This window comes from Pygocentrus nattereri, chromosome 15, assembly GCF_015220715.1.
Source record: "Pygocentrus nattereri isolate fPygNat1 chromosome 15, fPygNat1.pri, whole genome shotgun sequence".
In the NCBI taxonomy this organism is placed as follows: Eukaryota; Metazoa; Chordata; class Actinopteri; order Characiformes; family Serrasalmidae; genus Pygocentrus; species Pygocentrus nattereri.
The window spans coordinates 5,314,300-5,331,230 of NC_051225.1; the positions used below are offsets into that span (position 1 = coordinate 5,314,300).

The 16,931-nt window shown below is 42.7% G+C and overlaps 1 protein-coding gene across 19 annotated transcripts in view; it reads left to right on the forward strand.

Annotated features, from left to right (window-relative positions):
- ptprsa (protein tyrosine phosphatase receptor type Sa) overlaps positions 1-16,931 on the forward strand; it is a 364,902-nt gene that overhangs the window by 162,378 nt on the left and 185,593 nt on the right. The gene's annotated exons all lie outside the window — the stretch shown is intronic.

The following is a 16,931-nucleotide window of genomic DNA, read 5'->3' on the forward strand; positions in this document are numbered from 1 at the left end:
CCTGTTTACTAGAAGGGCTCATGTGGGAAACCAGGAAAGCCTTTGATGTCTTGATTGCCGCCAACAAAGTGAAATGGATCTACGGCTTTTTGTGTTTTTACAGTTTGAGCAGTTTAAAAATGTCACCAGGGCTGTAACTTTCCTTTTATTTGCTTTTGCTTTTACTGTTGAGTTTTCAGTTTTTAGGGGAGAAAAACATTAGGGGAGCATGTGTTCTTTTTTTTCCAGTTTTCTCCCAAATTTTATTTACATTTTAAAGTCCAATTCCACTCACTGGTTAGGTCTCCCCCAATCCGAGTCATGCGATGCCAGTTTTTAAACGGCCGCTAACATAACATCATTGGACAGCTCAACATACAGGGATGAGAGGAACGCCGCCTGAATCCTAAAGGGACCCAAGTGACAGCGGGAGGAGATCGTCATCTGCCAGAAAGGGGACAGTGGCACCAATGACGGCCACAAGAGGCACGAAGCAAGTCCCAAACTCTTTGAGGTATATTGAAGCGGCCTCGCTGGGGAACAGGAGGCATGGCCTGGGTGGTGGAGCTCAGGACTCGCATACTGCCTTCGTGCCTCTTGTGGCCCTCATCGTCATCTCTCTGGCAGCTGACGTCCGCCTCCCGCCGTCACTTGGGTCCCTCGGCAGTGTTCGGGATTCGTGCGCCATCCCTCAATCACTTGCAGTTCTCCTCTCCCCACCAACCTTGCTGGGCTTTGTCCTCTCTTGGAGTTTGGGCCTCTCCTTCCTGCTGGCTCTCGTGGCTGTCATCGGGGCCCGGGGGATGGCCGTATGCCATAAGGATGTTCAAGCCTACACCCTCCCAGCTTGGTAGCAACAGGAAACCTGCCTCTTGGGTGGAATTGGTCGACTAAATTTACATGAAAAGTGATTTGAAAATCCAAAAAAGGGAATTTGTTGAAGACTATGGGGTCTTATGAAACAATGCGGCCATATACTTGGCACCGTACAGTGAAACAGGGTGCTTTTCAGTGTGAATTACATTCACTGTAGCATTTAAATCTTCCCTACTAATTGTTTTCCAGCAGTTGGGGGATGAATGTATGTATGTCATGATAAAGTAAGTATGATTTCATATGTTTTCGCTGCTGTGACTGCTTTAACAGCTGGCATAGGATCCTGTTTTTGCCTTTAATATCTGAATCAGTACCCTGCTCTACATGGAGCCTGCTTTAGTCTTAATCTGAAGCTCCTAATTCAGCTCTGATGAGTCACATTGGGTGTGTTCTAGCTGGAAAACACTGGCGTACAAGACCAAAATAAAGTAACATCACGATTACAGGATGCGTTTAGACTGGCTTACACACCTGGACACCCAGCAACACATTAGATAAAAGAGTTCGGTTGAGCTTCTTTTTTTTTTTTATTGTGCTTGTAGATTAGTCTTCATCTGCTTCTGAGAAACTATCGCTTGATCTCACACTCCAGTGGATACACCCTTGGGGGGAGGTGGGGGGGGGGGGGGCGTGTGGGGCTTGCTGTGGTCTTGGGTGTTTATCTGTTTAGTTCTTTGTCCCCTATCTCTCCATCTGTGGGCTGCTCATGCACTCTAATTTTCCCAAGCTCCCAGTTAGGATTTGTTCTGCACCATTTCTCCAGTAAGATGGGCTTAAAGACACACCGGGAAAACAAAACAGGGAGAGAAGGAAGGACGGATGGCAGAGAAAAGGGACTCCTCTGCAGTGATTGAAGACCGTACTAATTCAGACAATAAGCAAGAGACTGGGAGAGAGAGACTGGGAGAGAGAGAGACTGGGAGAGAGAGACACTGGGAGAGAGAGACTGGGAGAGAGAGACTGGGAGAGAGAGACGGGGAGAGAGACGGGGAGAGAGACGGGGAGAGAGAGACGGGGAGAGAGAGACGGGGAGAGAGAGACTGGGAGAGAGAGACGGGGAGAGAGAGACGGGGAGAGAGAGACGGGGAGAGAGAGACGGGGAGAGAGAGACGGGGAGAGAGAGACTGGGAGAGAGAGACTGGGAGAGAGAGACGGGGAGAGAGAGACCTTTTCTTGTCCGATATTGATATTAAAACGGAAGCTAATCCAGCATTTCTTCTTCAAAATCTGCAAAGCTTTAAAATTAGACGTTTTTAATTGAAGCCCTTTATTTAAGGGGATTATCTGACAGTAGGCTGTCATGCATAAAGCCTGAAACTAGCATTTTAATGTCATTTGTCATGTTTTGTAATTTTCTCTAATGCAGCGTTCGCGTCTCTCGGCCTCAGTTCAGAAACGTTTTTGTGCTCACTACACTACCCAGCATGCATTGTGCAAATACATCATATAACCACTGGGAATTCTGACTCTGAGCATAGCCACTGATTTAGTGGCTAATACAGGTGTGATGTTTAGCTTCCTTGCAGTAACGTCAACTATCTGACTTAGCTTCTGTAATAAAAGTTCATTAGAATAAGCACACAAGCGATTTTTATTTTTGTCTGATTTGTGCTTGGGGTCACTGAAACTGTGACAGCCAACGGTCAGTTGGAGTTCAGAAATGCCCATAGGCGGTGAGCGATCAGCGATTTGGGTCACGAGGCGAAAGTCGCTGCAGTAACTCAGGGTTACAGCTAAATGGAGCTGACCTGTTTGCAATAAGTGTGTAGTCAAATGTATACAGTAGCTCTCTGTTTGGGTGCGGTGGGGTGGGGTGGGGTTGGGGGCTTCAGCATTGTTGTGCATCTCTTTGCCTCCAAAAGCATGATGTCATCCTCTCTCTCTCTCTCTCTCTCTCTCTCTCTCTCTCTTTTCCTTTCCCCCCACTCCTATAAATCAACACATGAAGGAGACGTTTTTAATCAGAAAGGAAAAAAAGTCAGTGAATAAATCTTGTCTGCAGTAATAAAGCCCAGGCTGTGTGTGTGTGTGTGTGTGTGTGTGTGTCCTGCTACCTTTAGTAGATTAACTGCAACAAACAACCCCCCACCCCCCCACCCAACACAGTAAAATGGAACAGCTTGTGGAACTGCGGCTTTTTAAGAAGACCGAACAGCTGAAATTACAGCATTTTGCATTGATATTAAATTGAATTTATTTTCTTTGTATAATTAAAATCCTAGGCCTGTTACACACTAAGGCTTATTATTCAGCAACTACAAGGACTTGAATGCACACTGGCTCAGCTCTGCTTAGCTTATAGAAGTGTGTAATAAAACTTTGGGCCCCGCTAGTGGACCCTGGCCATTTAAGGGGCTAATATATGTTTTTGGAGAAACCCAGATATTTTTGAGGACATATATTTTAAGTACATTTCGTGGTGGAAGGATACATGTAGAGCATTGCAAGTCAAAATGGTACCAAAGGAAAACTTGTCTTTGTTGATTTACCATCAACATTACATATAAAACCACAGAGGACTCGTGTAGGTTCACTGTTTGTTTTGGAGAGGAAATAAAACGTTTGCATAATAAACATAGACTCCTGGTTCCTATGAGCACCACTGTAAAGAAATCAGTCAGCGAGTTTCTCTGCAAGGGGTCTCTGAATGTTTCCTGAATTATTCAGAAAGTGTGAAAAATCGATGCAGTTCACCGTTAAAGGTGCTGCCCTAATGGATAGTACACTAATCTTGATTAGAAGTTTGGACTAAGCCTAGATCTAAGCTGAGAAATCCTCATTTCTAGGCTAATGGCCCTCTAAGAGTCCCACAGTGCTGTTTGTATTCAGCCAGCCTCTCCTGAAACCCCTCTGAGGAAGCAGTCAGCCAGATAACGGGTCACTATCACCTCCATCTGACACTGAGGACCACTGCAGCTGCCTTTTTCCCACAGTTCTTGGCCGCGCACCCACTAAAAACGGCCCGGGCGTGGCCCAGAAAGTCTGAGCGTACAGCGTCCGGCTCCTGCATCACCCTCCTGTCTGCCCCCTCAAACCTCCAACCACACACACCCTGTCCATCACCCAGAATATCCCAACACCCACAGCGTCCTGCTGCGGTCACTGCAGCGCCATAAAAATCCCTCGCTTTGTGTGTTGCCCTCGCCTCAGCACTCACAATGCTATTGCTCAATAAATGGAGCCTCTGTTTTTCTCAGTTTTTCGTGTTTTTGCAGCGAAAGCTTGACAGTGGATGAAGCACAATGAGGTTCTGTAGCGGGAGCTATATTAAGGTGCGCAGTGTGGGTTAAAACAGATGCTGTTCTGCTTTTTGTGATGGTCCGTTTCCTTTCTGCGTGTTATTTTGTGATATTTTTAAAGAGCAGAATACAATGGAACATTTATATGTTTGTTTTTTTATATATTGTTTATAGCAGTTGTGCTAAAATACTCTTATTTAGTATCTACATCATTATTCAGTTTGCTTGAATGCACTGACTGCAGTCGAAAACATTCCATATTTAAGGTCTAGAGCTGAAATCATGCCTGTTTGTTTATTTATGTAAATTGTGTGTTGTTTTTCTGTGTATTTTAAGGCATCAACACAGGGGAGCGCTCATGAACATCAGCATATTTTTTTTATTATAGCATTTTTGTATAGGACGCGATCGCTCTGACAGACTGCAGTTCAGTACCGGAACTATAGGGGGCGAAGAAAGTTGCACAGAACTGAGAATAAACTGTTGAGGGGGAAATAAAGTTTAGTCAGGTAGTCGATTAATAGTTGATAGGTTAGGAGAAATAATGATCTATAAAACGTTCTATAGCAATAATAATAATAATGAAAATGACTGTGAAAATTAATAATCTGCAATGCTGTCAGTTGTAATAATAGTGAATAGTGTTGTATAAATAATTGTCGGGTGCAGCTCCTGTTTGTTTATTTATTTATTTATTTATTTATTTGTCAGTCAATGTGAGTAAGAACGTTGAACCCAAAGATGAGTCCAGTTCCAGGCTCATGTTTCTGCTCCTTACCTTTTTTTTATTCTGCTTTTTTTACTGTAAAAAATACGACGAGACCCTGTAGAAAGAAACTCTGTTTCAGTTGTTCAGACAAATTTCTCGTTCAGCCGTTTCAGAATCATCGAGGAGGTGCACCTCATTTAACCTTAAAGGAGAATTCCACCAATATTTCTAAATTCCTGTGTAATTCATTCAGTCGGTCAGTCGGTCAGCCTGTGTTTACACTTGGAGTAAGTTGGAGGAGAATCCCATTTACAGTGTAGCCGAGCCAATACAGAAATCAGGGAATGAGACGTTGGATAGTTAAAAAAAAAAAATTCAATTAAAATTCCAATGAAAAGAATTCAGTGAGCTATTAAAATTACAGTAGTAAAGTAGCTTAATAAATAAAAGACAAGAATAAAATAAACAATGAAATAAATAATTAGGTAATGTAAGACAAAAGAATGAAGTAAATATAAATAAATAAATAAATAAATGACTGCTACAAGTGAAACGACAGCTAAAACACACCAAAATAATGTGAAAAGTGTAGAATAATCAAGTAAGACGGTTGAAGGCTGAGTGGAGGTGGTTAGAGACCAAAGGTTTAAACCGTTCGTGTGACACCAGCGTCTACAGTGTGGTGGTCTTTCCAGTTGTGTGATGTGAAATGGTTCATTGTGGAGAAGCTTACTGACTCAGATGTCTTTATAGTGGCGGTGATAGGAACCAGGCGTCACCATGTCTACACCACAGATATAGACCTTTTATTTACTATTTAAAAACCACCAGTGAAATGATGTTTTTTTTGGGGGGGGCGACTATTCAGGTGTACCACACCCTGTATCTGTGCACCCTGAATGTATTTTAAATATGTTTTAGTCCAAAACGGATCAAAACTACAGTGTAGCAGTGTTTCGTTATACTGTACTACCCTGTATTGTATAATGACAATAAAGCTGAATTGAATTGAATCATTTACACAGGTGGAAAGTGAGTGAAAACCTTAGGTGGGTAGCCCCCTTATAGAATATATATATATATCTCTAAGAAGAAAAAGAAATGTGTATATATACACTGACTCTGAATATACACATATACACACTATACACTAGTACTACGCTATCCCAGTGTACAGTTATACAGTAATAAGTTATGGAATAAAACTATGAAATGTGCTGCTGTTCACATTCCGCATGTGCAGTTAGTCTGAGGGAGATAATAAATGAGAGGCAGGTTCTCAGGGATAGGATACTGATACAGGAATCTTCCAGATTGTACAGGATATGGATAGAAGATGTACAGATGTCAGTCTATATGTGTAAGAACAGATGTGCTGGATTGAAGGTGCAGAGGATCAGAGTGAGTCTGATGAGATGTGGATGAGGTGGTGATTGTCCATGGAGATGATGTCTCAGAGGTGCAGTGACAGGCCTATAGAGCCCTACTGGCTGTTCAGCAGCCTGGCGGCCCGGGGGAACTGGCTGGTTCTGGACTTTATGCTTCTGTAATTCTGTATTCTGACTCTAAGTTTCTCTGAAACAGAACAACTGCGACTGACTTTACATCTTATGAATTTAATTATGCAGAAATGTGTGGAATTCCTCTTTAGTAGATGGTATCGGTGCCGGACTCTGCTGCAGCGCGATGGTAGTCATTTTTCTCTTGTGAAATTCTTGTGAAAGGAGTCATTTTCCTCTTGTGAAATTTGTTTTCAAACCCCTTCCTCGCCAGCACCTCTTAATTTTGATGGACTTGGTTTAAAAGTGACTGGATGGTTTCAATAATTCATTTTACTTTGAAGCTGTCGTGTAAAAAAAAAAAAATAATAAAAAATAAATAAATAAATAAATAGAATCAGTGCCCCTGGGAAAGTGCCTCTCTCTCTCTCTCTCTCTCTCTCTCTCTCTCTCTCGCTCTCGCTCTCTCTCTCTCTCTCTCGCTCTCGCTCTCTCTCTCTCTCTCTCTCTCTCTCTCTCTCTCTCTCTCTCTCTCTCTCTCTCTCCTCTGTGTAAAGGTAGCTGCTAAAAGGCTTGAAAGTCTCCTGCTTCTTCGTAACCTCACTCGCCCTGCTAAACCTCACCTGCCACTGTAAATTCTCGGTCTGAAACTTCCCTCTCAGCTCCTTTCAGCGTCAGCCAGCCAACCCCGCCAAGGTGACACGGGTTGTTTTGGGTGTTTGCTTAAGACGTTATTACATCAGATCAGTTCTTCTTGCGCTCGTTTTCTCCTTCTCTCTTTCTTTCTCGCCGTCGATCAGTTCAATCTTGTCGAGTGTTGGCTGTTGCTAGTTTGCAAAGCTGAACTTCACTCTGTTGCCAGCAGAGGGCGACTCAGTCGACATTCACTCCTACACTTTCATCAGAAAGCATATTAGTGGCTTTTGCACTTGCAGTCACTCTTTAACTGATTGAAATCTGCCCCCGGAGTAGTTGGTGAATAGCCTGCATGTCTTCTTTGGAGAGTAGAATGGACCAGCATGTGGAATCGAAGCTCTCTGTGAGCTGCTGTGTTTCCTATCACTGCATAAAAGAAGCTCTGTGCTGTCTTTACTGTTGGATGCACAGGTATAAAGTGCAATTCACGCTTTTATGTCGGAGTAATAATCAAAGGCTTTTTAAGTGTTGTCATCATTCTCTGGTTGCGTCAGTCCTACGAATGTAAATTTAGGTCTTTCGTTGTTTCTCATGTTGAAAATCACTCCTATCGCAACCTGTGGCCAACAGAATTGTTCCAGAGTTGTTTTCCGTATGTATTTCTTCCAAATATCACAAGATCCTTTGAATTAAGGCCATTAAGAATATTACTAATGCTGCTGCATGTTGTACTGACATCATAAGGCTGGCAACCCCACCAAAATATCCCTCATAAACTTGCAAGCTTTATCAAATATGGTAGTCGCTATCGCTTTAGCTGTAACAGCTCACCGTTTTGAGAAACTGGTTTTGGTGTATAATCATGTATATAATATAATACAGAGCCATTAACTGTTAACTGTTAACCTGTTTGGTTGAATTTAACAATAAAGGCAAGATGGGTCTGGGTTCGATTCCCCAGTCAGGCAACCAAAGCCATGCAGTCAGGCCAAGTGGAGATGCTAAATTGCCCCAAGTGTGAATGTGTGTGTCTGTGTATCTGCCCTGTGATGGACTGGCAGTCCGTCCAGGGTGTTTCCTGCCTTCTGCCCAATGACCGCTGGGATAGGCTCCAGTTGCTGAGCTGCTGAGCTGATAGGTGTTTATATTCAACAGCAGTGAGTGTGTCTGGTGATATGACTGGTGTGGAATTGTGTAGAAATGAGGTGTTACCACTGTCCCATAGATAGGGGTAGGAGAGTCAAAGCACAGGCCTGAACTGGCCCATGGGCCTTGTGTTCATAAAGAATTGTGCAGTGTAGCTCCTTTTGCTTTCCAGTACAGCTGTGTAAGAGCTGTCCGTGGTTAAGGTCTGCTTTGGCCCGGTGCTTTCAGGTGTTTGAGAAAGGAATGGTTTGACGGGACTATCCGCCCGTGGCCTGAGAGAGCGTGGATTCAGCAGTCAGCCAGGTGTCCTTTGATATTGAAATGTGGTGAATGCTTACAGGAGCACTAGCCAATATAAAACGGCTTCAAAGCCTTCCACTGCACTCGGTTCACAGAGACAAAAGATAGCGCTGTTCAGCCTCGGCTCCAGGGCTGTTTTGGTTGGAGGAAAATTTACTTGGAGTGGGATTTAAGTTCTAGTTATGTGCAGAGTTTTGCTCTTTGTTTCTGCTTGGTTTTAGATATCATCCCTCGTCAGACCGTTGAGCATTACACTGTCATTTGGAAGTTTATTCAGTCACTTTTGTTGGTGCTGAAAGCAGAGATCCTTTATGATTCCGCTATGTAGCTATCACAGCTTCATCTTAATTCTCTGAATTAATCTCCACAGCGTGTTATTTTGTATACACTGGATACCTTCAGAACGTACCTTCATTGTTTCGCTTCTCAGTCTCTTAGCTTTTTTATCTCTCCCAGACTTTCGCTTAATTAATTCATCTCGTGCAAACGTTTCTCCACTTTCACTGCTACAATTATCAGGAACATAATTGTCATTATGCGCTAATGTCAGTTAATGACACACACATGAAACCAAGAAAAGAAGAAAAGCCTTTTTTTCCCCATCTCTTGGATCCACATTTCACTCTGCTTAACGATCTTTTTGATCAAGTGCCAAAACTAGCTTTCATTGCCCTCAGCAATGTCCGCAGGTGTCCATTCATGCGAGCCCCTTCCACCACTGCCCGCTCCCTCTGGACACTTCAAATGACACCAGATTTTCTGTTTACGCTCAGTCTCTTAAAGCAGCCGGCCATTCTGGTATCACAAAACAAGTTGTAAATTGATGGGATTTTTTTTCTGACGCTCATCTCTGAACTGAAACTGTGTGGAAAGTGCAGATTCTGAACTTTCAGTCCACATTTGTGTTCGTGTGTCGAAGAGGAGATCATTGCTATTGAAAAGTCAGGAGAGCAGACTCGATATCTAATGCAAATCACATCACTGCTGTTGCAACAAAACCTCGTATCTTCATTTTTGTTGTTCAGTGTTTGACATCATTTTGAAGTACCTGTTGCCCTTACATTGTGTAAATTTCGTGGATCAAATGAGATCAAAAGAAACGGCCCAAAATTACTTGAAAACGTCTGGTTCCATTGACTTACATTTAAAGTAAAGTAAGCTCTCATATTAGAGATATGAGCTTTTGCTCTGACAGTAGAGAAATGTAAATATAATCCATTATGTAACTAACTATGCAATTAACTATGAATTATAATTACTACACTGCAAAAGCTGGTATACTTCTCAAGTAAAAATGTCTTAAATTAAGTCAATAAATCTAATTTTTCTTCTAATTTTGTTGGAAGCTTATTTTAAGATTATTTACCTTATTTCTAGACATTTATGACCTGTTTTTAACTAATTTATATCACTATGTTGGCAGATAGTTTTGCTTGTTTTAAGAAACCAGCAAAATGATCTGCCGGTATAGTGAGACAATCCATGATGACAGTCCACAGAATCCATGATTGTAGCTCTCTTGTTCAAATACCTCTTTTAGAAGGCTTGTGCAGCGACACTTTGGCTGGACAGTGCTCACAGAGACCTATGGATAAATCAACGAGCAGCAAACTGAAGAAAGTAACAAAGTGGAGCTCCGGTTCCCCTCAATAGCCTCCACTGTTACAAGAATCCACTGGCTATGTATGGATGGTGTTCCTAATCATCACTGGTGTTACACATAAGAAAGGTAGCAACAGTGACATTTTCAATGAACGATGCATTTCATTAAATGGCTGATACAGGGTATCAAACCACGTGTCGTCAATAACGGAACATCCACTAAAATATGTCATTTGAAAAACATGACCTCAAAACATGGCCTCACCTTTTACACATGACTGAGAGGACGAGCTCTTCTGCGGTGCTTGGAATTCTGTACCATTGATTTGATAACCAATGCTGCTATATTGATGACTCAAGAAGGTGTCATTGTAAAAAACTTTTAATTAAAATAAATTGTAACCTTAACAGGGACACAAAAATGGACATTTTCATAAAGTGACCCATAAACAAGAGGGAATGTATATATTATGTATGTGGTATATACACCCATTGGAACATGCAGCTACTGTTGATATTGATGAAAATGTTATTGAATTATTGAAATAAATTGATTCTCACGACACTTATCTTGTCCCCTCGTATAGCCAGAACAATGTGCACAACTTTATAAAAGCAGAGGTCCTTCTCTGTGGTCAAGACAAGTGTAATTACTTCACAAAATACAGTTAAAAGCACTTGACAGCACTAATGGTTCCATTTAAATAGCAGTAACTCTATTTTGTGAGTGTGTTCTCCAGGTTTGGCCTGGTGTTTGTTTACTCTGCCTCTGTCAGGCTGAACAGGAAGCACCTGAAAGAACGCTCTCAGCGGAGGTTATTTAGCTGCATTTAGAGCGTTGGTGGTTAAGAAGACATGGTTGTTGGGGGGGGGTCTGTCTGACGGCCTGGCACTGCTCCCCCTCGTTAAAGCTTCTCACCGCTCCTCCTAGACTTCACCGATTCCCACACGCATGCGAGATAGGAGGATATGGATTTCAGAGCGAGAAAAGGAGCAGAAGAGGCATCATTACAGAGCAGAGACGGGCTCCACCGCACAGTGGGACTCCATGAAGAATGAGGCTGTGTGTGTGCTCAGACTGCACCGCTATGCTTTGGACTTCTCTGATGTTGTCTTTAATGATCCAGCGGGTTCGCATTAAAGGAAGGATGCTGCATTCGGAACGACCTCATAGAAAATATGGGCATGGTGGAGGTCACAGTGAAACCTGTCTCTTATTTCGGACCACACTCTGACAAGTTAAGGTCTTCTATAAGATGAATGACTTTTGAGTTGATGGCTCTTTATTAAAGATTTTCCAGAGAACTGTATATTCAAGTATTCAAGCCAATAACCCCCTCCCCCCCAATCCCCCATCCAGAATTCCCCATTAAGCATGTTCATTACTTTTCATCTAAAAATGTTTTGATGCAACAGCAAGGAAAAGCTGTTTGAGGCCCCCTTGTGGAGAATCCTGAACCTGCTGAACGTGACGCAGTGATTGAGGTGTAAAGCAGGTCTGTGTGAGTGCAGTGTGAGCGTTTCTGAGCTGTGATTAAAACGGCGGTCAGAGAGCCGAGAGACGGAACTGGGCAGATTCAGAGCGGAAGTGTGTCATCGATTTTTCCCGATGAAAACCTTAAGTGTCCTGCGCTCACTGTGTAGATCTGAGCTGATTGTTTTTTTTTTTTTTCCTTCTGCTCCCAAGCGAAGTCTTCACAGCAGTTGATTACACATCACCAGGAGCGAGAGGTAGAGAGAGAGAGAAAGAGAGATAGAGGGAAAGAAAGATTTGTTTCCATAGAGATGGCCAGGTCTCTGTGAGCACTGTGAGTTGATAAATTATATTTGGTTACACCAGGGCCAGAGGTGCTGCTGGTGGGAGAGAGAGAGGGGGAGAGAGAGAGAAGAGGGGAGGTTAGGACCAGAAGAAAGATCAAGAAAAGCAAAGAAAAGAGGAGTGAGAGAGCAATATAGACAGAGAGAGGGAGAGGGAGAGAAAGAGAGAGAAAAATTAGAAGTGAGCATTAGATAGATAGATAGATAGATAGATAGATAGATAGATAGATAGATAGATAGATAGATAGATAGATAGAGAGGGGGCAGGTTAGGAAGGGGAAAAAGAAACAAAGGTAGAAACAAGAGGAGTGATAGTAATATAGATAAAGGGGGGGAGAGAGAGCGAGAGAGAAGTTACAAAGGAAAAAACAAAGCAAGGAGAAGAGTGAGGGAGCAATATCGATAAAGTGAGATGGAGATGATGAGATGGGGAGAGGTATATAAAGAGAGAGCGATAAAGAGAGAAGTTAGGAAGAGAAAAAGAAAAGGAAATAAGAGGAGTGAGAGAGCAAAATAGATGAAAAGGGAGAGAAGTGGAAATGAGAGGACTGTGTATAAAAGATAAAGAGAGGCTAAAGGAATAATACGGATAAAAAGAGGGAGAACTGAAGAAAGAGAGAAAATGAAAGAGTGGGAGAGCTTGAGATATAAAGAGAGAGAGTAAGTAACGAGAAAGAATAAGAAAGAGCGCAACTGAGAGGATGGAGAGAGAGGGAGAGGATGAGTGAGGGATGGTTCTGACAGACAGCGTGGAGGTGCGTGCTGGGACAGGTGTTGAGGTGTTGGTGCAGTCGGAGGGTTCAGTCGAGCGCGGAGCCGCAAATCTTCTCACTCAAGCAGCCGAAACTCGGCCGCACTCGCTGCTGTTCCCCTCCAGCACACAGCACAATATACTGCACCTCCCTCACAACAGCAGGACGGTCTGCTCTGGTCATTACTTGCAGCCGTTTAAAGCAGAGCTGGGAATATATTTTGGTCTCACTGACTGAAAGTTATGGGCATTTTACACTCAAATGGAGGCACTTGGCGAAACGCACTAAGTAAAGTTTAACTTGATGAGAATATATTATGAATATTTAAAATGTATATATGTAATATTTATCACGTTTAGAAGACTGTTTTGGCAGCGCTGCTTGCACCTCTACTTTGCTTCTGGTTATTTCTAACACTGCTGTATGCCGGATGTGTTTAAGCTAATCGGACGTACTGACTTTTTACTGAAATTGGCTGTTTGCTGTGTTTCTATATTTCAGATATATAAATCTATAATCTAATATATATCAGATATATATAAATCTTTACATCAGAGTTTCTGCTGTATTTCCAAAATCTCAGCATCAGCTTAGCCTGCTATATTTCTCAGGTCTTAGCATTAGCGTGCCCCGCTATATCAGCTATCCTTAGTGTAGCCTGCTGTGTTCCTCAGGTTTTAGCTTTAGCGTGCCCTGCTCTGTTTTTGTTCTCTGTCATTTTGAAGTTTTAACATTGTCATTTAGTAAAATCTTCTCATTATTAGCCACCCTGCTGTATTTATCAAACCTTATCATTAATATACCCTGCTGTATTTTGTAAAATATTAGCATTAATGAGCTCTGCTGTGCTTTTGAGATGTTAGCATTATCTCTGTAGTATTTCTTCAATTTTAATATTGGCCTACTGTGTTTACACTGACTTTTTACTGAAATCAGCTGTTTGCTGTGTTTCCAGTACGCAGCGAATGCTTCTATATTTCACGAAATCTTTGCATCAGAGTTTCCGCTGTGTTTCCAAAATCTCAGCATCAGCTTAGCCTGCTATATTTCTCAGGTCTTAGCATTAGCGTGCCCCGCTATATCAGCTATCCTTAGTGTAGCCTGCTGTGTTTCTCAGATTGTAGCATTAACCACCCTGCCGTATTTCTCATTTTTAACTTTGGTTCACTCTTTTATATTTAGTCAAATCTTACCATTAGCCACCCTGCCGTGTTTCTCATTTTTAATGTTGGTTCACTCTTTTATATTTGGTAAAATCTTACCATTAGCCACCCTGCTGTGTTTCTCATTTTTAATGTTGGTTCACTCTTTTATATTTAGTCAAATCTTACCATTAGCCACCCTGCTGTGTTTCTCATTTTTAATGTTGGTTCACTCTTTTATATTTGGTAAAATCTTACCATTAGCCACCCTGCTGTATTTCTCATTTTTAACGTTGGTTCACTCTTTTATATTTGGTAAAATCTGACCATTAGCCACCCTGCTGTGTTTCTCATTTTTAACATTGGTTCACTCTTTTATATTTAGTAAAATCTTATTATTAGCCACCCTGCTGTATTTCTTAGCATTAGCGTGTGCGGGTAACACTCTCATTCAGCAAGCTTGTGTAATTGGGCCTGTGAAAAGGGGGAAGGGTGAGTGCAGCACCCATCATTTTTCCAAATGTTCTGTTTCTCCCTCTTCAAATAAGTCCCAATCAGCGCTTAAAAGGTGCCTATTTTAAAAACAAGACGAATGACAAGTGCCCTTCTCTCGCCTCTCCTCATAGTGGGGGGGAAAAAAAACAGCAAATGGTGGTGATAGGCTGCCATTTTGTGCCTCCACTTTTCTAATTCCCTTCATAATGGAGGCCTTTTTTCAGCCCCGAAAGGTTTCTATCGATTATAGTGTTAGTCATCTAACTGCACGTCACCCCCAGCCGGCCATTAGAGCCGCCAGCGAGAGGCCGGTGAGATGGAGGTGGCAGAAAGATAGCGCACCCTTCTGCTCTTATCAAAGAGGAGCAGATGGACCACCCGAAAAAGGATGCTGCCTTTGCAAATAAAAGGAGTGCCTTCATACCCAGCATGGCCCTTTCTTACTGGTACCCTCTTTCTTTTTCTCAGTTTTTCTCAGTATTGTCTCCGTCTCTCGCTCGTTTCTGTTTTTCTGTTTCCTTCACTAGAGTGGGGCTGGGTTTTTCTGACGGGGGTCTTTTGAAAAAAATGATTGGGAAGCCGATGCATTAAAGTTTTAAGTCTCTTTTTCGTTTTTCTTTCTCTCTCACCCATCCAACCCCGTTGTCCTCTAGTTACCCATTCGTCTCCTTAGCTGACAGACTCCTAAGCCCAGTAACCATCTTAAGAATTCTGTAAATGTCAGAGAAGTGGATAGATGGGCGATTGGACGGGTAGAGTAAGGCTAGCTTCAGAGTCTTTGGCTCTTAGATGTCGTTTGAGGAGGAATGGCGAATGAGCCTGTTCGCTCCTGCGGTAATCCCCGTCACCTTTGGATGCTCCGTTCGTCTAGACTTGTACTGATTACAGGGGGCTGATTATAAAGATACTCGCTCTAATAACATGATTAAACAGATGAACCTGACAGCTCAGGCTGGTGGTATTTGTACAGGGCTTACCTGCATTTGCAGTCATGTAACTTCACAGAAGGACGTGCACCAGTAGACACTAACTAGCTCCAACTTCCAGACAGCGGTATTGTTTGTTTAAGCTGTGCCACTGCAGTGGAACCAGGACAGAATCTGAATCACTAGGAGGCGGTGTTGCATATACCGCGTATATGACGGAAACTGTTGAGGCTAGGGCCCAATCCCATTTCCTATTTTTCCCCCTGCCCCTTGTTTTCGAGTGTTGCCCCTTGGATCTGAGTTACAAGTTATAGTGGTTGAAATCTTCCCCTACAAAATGGGACCCTTAAATAAAGAGAACATTACTTTATTAAGAGCTACTAGCGCCGCTCTGTAGGCGAACCTGCCAGTCTAAAGTGACAGCAGAGGAGGGTAAATTTCAGCTCCTCACTGCTGGGCTTTAAGTTTAGGGAATCCTATTCCTTCAAAGAGGGAGAGGACAATTATTTATTACCGCTCACCCTGGATTCTTCAGTGGTATGAAGCTGAAGCTCTAACATCACACCACATTACCTGAAAATATCAACATACATCATCTGGAAGATGAAGAATATTTAAATCTTTCATTCCATCAAGCATTTATTTGGTTTCAGCGTCGCTCCAAAAGTGTTTCCCTGCATCTCGCTGCACCGCTTGCTTTCATCCGGTACCGCCATCTGTGTGTTATCATGCACAGACTGAGAAATCTGATTACTGAGCTGATCAGATTTCTCTGTGCATGTAATCCAGCTCTCTTCGTAGATTTCTTGATCGGATTTCTAGACCTTACTGCGGTCGTTAACATGACCATTTGGATAAACAGCTTTTAGAGGTGGACGTCTGGTTCCTATCGCCACCACTGTGAAGAAGTCTGACTTGGTAAGCTTCTCTAGAACAGAGCATTTCACCCTGAACCTCTCTGAATGACTCGATTTTACACATTTTAGTCATTTAATTGTGCAGAAAGTTTGAAATTCATTCCCCTTTAATGCCCTGAAGGTAGCCTCAAAGTTGAGCATGTCAGTGTTTCTGTTGATGGCAGAGGTTTGCTGGGTTTCTCTGGCACTTCCATGCTGTCGAGTGCTTTAAGAAAGGCGACTCCAGCTCTGAGCCCAGCAGCCAGCGCAAAGGTTAATCGCGCAGACGTGGCACTGTCACTTGTCCTGGTCTGCTGAAGAATCCTGGCCTGTCAGGAGATTCTCTTTTACATTGACACACACACTCATACACTCCCATCAGAAACGAGTGTCAGAAAATCCATAGCTGACTCTGCTCTGAGATCTTTTGCTCTCCTGTAGTGGCTGGACCAGATCTGCCAGCTCAGTAGTTGGGCGGTACTGGTCATTGCCTCTGCTGGGGCCTCAGGCGAGGCCCACAAAGATACAATGGGCTAAGCCATGGATCTTAACCTATGGAGTATAAACCAACTCGTTTCTTTCCTCTGTGACACAATTTTCTGCTTCACCTCCATCTCAGCTTCACCCTTTCTCTCTCTTTCACCTCTTCACTACCTGATCGTAGCACCTCTTACTAGTCTTCAGTGATCATATAACACAGAAATGCTGTAATACTGTAAATACTGTAAATAATAATGCCATCATTAGATTTGTGGCTCCAAGAGAGCATAACTGTCCTCGTTCTCTCTGGGTGGGTAGGGTGGTCCTCCCTCTCACTTCATCACCCAACACAAAGAGGCTTGTGCAAAAATGATGTTAAAACCTAGCAAATAAATTGGGGTTGTACACAAAAATGAGTTGTAAATGGTGTGTTAAC